The sequence below is a fragment of the Tasmannia lanceolata genome, unplaced genomic scaffold (assembly GCF_043159265.1).
Source record: "Tasmannia lanceolata isolate RefF3 unplaced genomic scaffold, GAP_Taslan_0.1 ptg000037l, whole genome shotgun sequence".
In the NCBI taxonomy this organism is placed as follows: domain Eukaryota; kingdom Viridiplantae; phylum Streptophyta; class Magnoliopsida; order Canellales; family Winteraceae; genus Tasmannia; species Tasmannia lanceolata.
The window spans coordinates 24,447,545-24,453,544 of record NW_027518714.1 but is presented as its reverse complement, the minus strand read 5'-3'; positions in this window follow the sequence as shown (position 1 = coordinate 24,453,544).

Sequence of the window (6,000 nt, the reverse complement as noted above, 5' to 3'; positions counted from 1 at the left end):
TTGTCAACCACGTCCTTGGCTGCATCCGTGCTGAGTCGACAAGGATTTTTCTTGGCCGCGTTCACGTTTTTAAACACCGGTCACAATTTCACATTAGTCATAATGTGACCCATTGAGTCACAATCTCACATTATCCTCAATTTCTTGAGCCATTTAGTCACAATCTCACATTATCGTCAATTTCTTGAAAAATTAAGCCCAGGGTGACATAAGATTGTAATGATGCATCCAAAATAACATAGTTAAATTTATGCTGCAAATGCTTTCACATTTGTTGGTTCCTTTCCGTGCAGCTGTGTCTTCTATGTTGTGCCTGTGTTGGGACAAATCGGTGTATATAACAGATTTGCTAATTACTTACGAGGGGTTTTGTTGCTATTATGTTGTTTCATAAATTTTGTAAATGTTGTTTTCATTTATATTGCGTAGAGGGCTTCTGTTGCTATTCTGTTGTTCCATATATGTTGAATTGTTGTTTTTAGGGCAAATGATGAAAAAAATGCAAAGTTTATTCGAAATTCTGAATAAAGAGTAGTAATTTGAAAATTATAAAAAAAGTGTAGTGAGGTGAGAGAAGATGGCATTTAGGACAAATATACCCCTCTACCTCTTTTTTCCCTCCACTATTTCACCTATCCCTATACACTATTACGTTCTCACCTACCCCCTTCTTCCTCAAGGCATTTCTAACGTGGAAAACTCCATGAGAGGGTTTTGAAGGTTGCCATTTACATACCACCTTCTTCTTCCCTCCACTATTTCACCTATCCCTATACACTATTACGTTCTCACCTACCCCCTTCTTCCTCAAGGCATTTCTAACTTGGAAAACTCCATGAGAGGGTTTTGAAGGTTGCCATTTACCTACCACCTTATTCTTCCTCAAGGCTTCATGGAAGGTTTTTGAAGCTTGCGATTGCCATTGTAGTTTTGGAAAAAAACTCCATTGCCAACGTTTCCAAGCTCCATTGCCAATGTTTCCAAACTCTATTACCGTTTTAGTGTTGGAAAAAAAACTCCATTTGGAACGTGATAAATGTCCATTGCCATTGTACTTTTGGAAAAAAGCCATTGCCAACGTGATATAGGTCCGCTGCCATTGTAGTTTGGAAAAAAAATCTCCATTGCTTATTTGGGTGCTAAACATAGCTTCGGTTGGGTTTTACATCTTCTCTTAATGTTTTCATGTTTTTTGTGCTTTGGTTTTTTCACCCTATTTATGAGACTCTTTGTTTGGTTGCAATGTTTATCTTGACCTCTCTCTATCTCTCTCTATGCATACAATCATGTTTGGTTACATGTGTAGAATGTAGTGGTTCCGGGGTATAAAATGTGGTTCCGAAGGGGTTCCGGAGTAGAAAATTGTTTTGTGTTGAAAAAAACAGAGAAATTACCGAAGTTGTTCTAGGTCGTATAATTGTTTTCATTGTTTTCTTGGGTTTTAAAAGAAAGTTAGAACCACCATTTTCTCTGTTGGAAAAAGACCATTACTTGTTTCTACCGAATTTGGTTCGTACTGGTTTTGGGGTAGAAAATGTCGCTCCGTACTGGTTTCGGCGTATAAAATGTGGTTCCCCAGTGGTTCCGAGGTATAAAATTTGGTTCCGTACTAGGTTCAAGGGTATAAAATGTGGTTCCCTAGTGGGTCTGGGGTATGAAATGTGGTTCCCTAGTGGTTCCGGCGTATAAAATGTGGTCCCGAAGTGGTTCCAGGGTTGAAAATGTGGTTCCCTAGTGGTTCCAGGGTATAAAATGTCGTTCCCTAGTGGTTACGAGGTATAAAATGTGGTTTCGTAATGGTTGTGGAGTATAACATGTGGTTCCCTAGTGGTTCTGGGGTATAAAATGTGGTTCCGTAGTGGTTCCGGGGTATAAAATGTGGTTCCCTAGTGGTTCTGAGGTGTAAAATGTGGTTCCGTAGTGGTTCAAGGGTATAAAATATGGTTTCCTAGTGGTTCCGGGGTATGAAATGTGGTTCCGTACTGGTTCCGGAGTATAAAATGTTGTTCTGTACTAGGTTCAGGGGTATAAAATGTGGTTCCGTGGTGGTTCTAGGGTATGAAATGTGGTTCCTTAGTGGGTCTGGCGTATAAAATGTGGTTCCCAAGTGGTTCTGGGGTAGAAAATGTTGTTCCCTAGTGGTTCTGCGGTATAAAATGTGGTTCCGTAGTGGTTACGAGGTATAAAATGTGGTTCCATAGTGGTTGCGGGGTATAAAATGTGGTTCCGTAGTGGTTCCGGGGTATAAAATGTTGTTCCCTAGTGGTTCCGATGTATAAAATGTGGTTCCGTAGTGGTTTAGGGGTATAAAATATGGTTCCATAGTGGTTACGGGGTATGAAATGTGGTGTCGTAGGGGTTCCGGCGTATAAAATGTGATTTTGAAGTGGTTCCGGGGTATAAGATGTTGTTCCCTAGTGGTTCCGGTGTATAAAATGTGGTTCCCTTGTGGTTCCAGGCTAGAAAATATCATTCCCTAGTGGTTCCGAGGTATAAAATGTGTTTCCCTAGTGGTTAGGAGGTATAAAATATGGTTCCGTAGTGGTTGTGGGGTATAAAATGTGGTTCCGTAGTGGTTCCCGGGTATAAAATGTAGTTTCGTAGTGGTTCAGGGGTATAAAATATGGCCCGCTAGTGGTTCCGGGGTATGAAATGTTGTTCCCTAGTGGTTCCGGCGTATAAAATGTGGTTTTCAAGTCGTTCCGGGGTATAAGATGTGGTTCCCTAGTGGTTTCGGTGTATAAAATGTAGTTCCCTAATGGTTCCAGGGTAGAAAATATGGTTCCCTAGTGGTTTCGAGGTATAAAATGTGTTTCCCTAGTAGTTCCGGGGTATAAAATGTGGTTCCCGAGTGGTCACGGGGTAAAATATGTGGTTCCCTAGTGGTTCCGAGGTAGAAAATGTGGTTCCCTAATGATTTTGAGGTATAAAATGTGGTTCCGTAGTGGTCCCGGGGTAGAAAATGCGGTTCCCTAGTGGTTCCGGGGTATGAAATGTGGTTCCCGAGTGGTCCCGGGGTAATAAATGTGGTTCCCTAGTGGTTCCGAGGTAGAAAATGTGGTTCCCTAGTGGTTCAGAGGTATAAAATGTGGTTCCGTAGTGGTTGCGGGGTATAAAATGTGGTTCCCTAGTGGTTCCGGGGTATGAAGTGTGCTTCCCTAGTGGTTCCGGGGTAGAAAATGTGGTTCCCTACTGGTTCCGAGGTATGCAGTGTGCTTCCCTAGTGGTTCCGGGGTAGAAAATGTGGTTCCGTAGTGGTTCCGAGGTATAAAATGTGGTTCCGGACTGGTTACGGGGTATAAAATGTGGTTCCGTAGTGGTTACGAGGTATAAAATGTGGTTCCATAGTGGTTGCGGGGTATAAAATGTGGTTCCGTAGTGGTTGCGGGGTATAAAATGTGCTTCCGTAGTGGTTCAGGGGTATAAAATATGGTTCCCTAGTGGTTATGGGGTATGAAATGTGGTGCCGTAGGGGTTCCGGCGTATAAAATGTGGTTTTGAAGTGGTTCCGGGGTATAAGATGTTGTTCCCTAGTGGTTCCGGTGTAGAAAATGTGGTTCCGTTGTAGTTCCAGGGTAGAAAATATGGTTCCCTAGTGGTTCCGAGGTATAAAATGTGTTTCCCTAGTGGTTAGGAGATATAAAATGTGGTTCCGTAGTGGTTGTGGGGTATAAAATGTGGTTCCGTAGTGGTTGTGGGGTATAAAATGTGGTTCCGTAGTGGTTCCCGGGTATAAAATGTGGTTTCGTAGTGGGTCAGGGGTATAAAATATGGCTCCCTAGTGGTTCCGGGGTATGAAATGTTGTTCCCTAGTGGTTTCGGCGTATAAAATGTGGTTTTCAAGTCGTTCCGGGGTATAAGATGTGGTTCCCTAGTGGTTCCGGTGTATAAAATGTGGTTCCCTAGTGGTTCCAGGGTAGAAAATATGGTTCCCTAGTGGTTCCGAGGTATAAAATGTGTTTCCCTAGTAGTTCCGGGGTATAAAATGTGGTTCCCGAGTGGTCACGGGGTAAAAAATGTGGTTCCCTAGTGGTTCTGGGGTAGAAAATGTGGTTCCCTAATGGTTCTGAGGTATAAAATGTGGTTCCGTAGTGGTCCCGGGGTATAAAATGCGGTTCCGTAGTGGTTCTGGGGTATGAAATGTGGTTCCCGAGTGGTCCCGGGGTAATAAATGTGGTTCCCTAGTGGTTCCGGGGTAGAAAATGTGGTTCCCTAGTGGTTCGGAGGTATAAAATGTGGTTCCGTAGTGGTTGCGGGGTATAAAATGTGGTTCCCTAGTGGTTCCGGGGTATGAAGTGTGCTTCCCTAGTGGTTCCAGAGTGGTTGCAGGGTATAAAATGTGGTTCCCTAGTGGTTTCGAGGTATAAAATGTGTTTCCCTAGTGGTTCCGAGGTATAAAATGTGTTTCGCTAGTGGTTCTGGGGTATAAAATGTGGTTCACGAGTGCTCCCGGGGTAAAATATGTGGTTCCCTAGTGGTTCGGGGGTAGAAAATGTGGTTTCATAATTGTTCGGAGGTATAAAATGTGTTTCCGTAGTGGTTGTGGGGTAGAAAATTTGGTTCCCTAGTGGTTCCGGGGTATGGAATGTGGTTCCCGAGTGGTCCCGAGGTAATAAATGTGCTTCCCTAGTGGTTCCGGGGTAGAAAATGTGGTTCCCTAGTGATTCCGAGGTATAAAATGTGGTTCCGGAGTGGTTGCAGGGTATAAAATGTGGTTCCCTAGTGGTTTCGAGGTATAAAATGTGTTTCCCTAGTGGTTCCGAGGTATAAAATGTGTTTCGCTAGTGGTTCCGGGGTATAAAATGTGGTTAACGAGTGCTCCCGGGGTAAAATATGTGGTTCCCTAGTGGTTCCGGGGTAGAAAATGTGGTTTCGTAATTGTTCGGAGGTATAAAATGTGGTTCCGTAGTGGTTGTGGGGTAGAAAATATGGTTCCCTAGTGGTTCCGGGGTATGGAATGTGGTTCCCGAGTGGTCCCAGGGTAATAAATGTGGTTCCCTAGTGGTTCTGGGGTAGAAAATGTGGTTCCCTTTTGGTTCCGAGATTTAAAATGTGGTTCCGAGATATAAAATGTGGTTCTGTAGCGGTTGCGGGGTACAAAATGTGGTTCCCTAGTATTTCCGGCGTATAAAATGTGGTTCCGGGGTATAAATATGTGGTTCCGTAGTGGTTCCAGAGTATAGAATGTGGTTCCGTAGTGGTTCCGAGGTATAAAATGTGGTTCCCTAGTGGTTCCGGGGTATAAAATGTGGTTCCCTAGTGGTTCCGGGATAGAAAATGTGGTTCCCTAGTGGTCCTGGAGTAGAAAATGTGGTTCCCTAGTGGTTCCGGAGTAGAAAATGTGGTTCCTTAGTGGTTCGGAGGTATAAAATGTGGTTCCGTAATGGTTCCGGGGTATAAAATGTGATTCCGTAGTGCTTCCGAGGTATAAAATGTGGTTCCCGAGTGGTTCCGGCGTATAAAATGTGGTTCTCTACTGGTTCCGGGGTAGAAAATGTGGTTCCCTAGTTGTTCCGGGATATAAAATGTGGTTCCGTACTGGTGACGGGGTATAAAATGTGGTTCCCTAGTGGTTCCGGTGTATGAAATGTGGTTCCCTAGTGGTTCCGGGGTAGAAAATGTTGTTCCCTAGTGGTTCCGGGGTATGAAGTGTGCTTCCCTAGTGGTTCCGGGGTAGAAAATGTGGTTCCCTAGTGGTTCCGAGGTATAAAATGTAGTTCCGGACTGGTTGCGGGATATAAAATGTGCTTCCCTAGTGGTTTCTAGGTATAAAATGTGTTTCCCTAGTGGTTCCAAGGTATAAAATGTGTTTCGCTAGTGGTTCCGGGGTATAAAATGTGGTTCACGAGTGGTCCTAGGGTAAAATATGTGGTTCCCTAGTGGTTCCGGGGTAGAAAATGTGGTTCCGTAATTGTTCGGAGGTATAAAATGTGGTTCTGTAGTGGTTGTGGGGTAGAAAATGTGGTTCCCTAGTGGTCCTGGAGTAGAAAATGTGGTTCC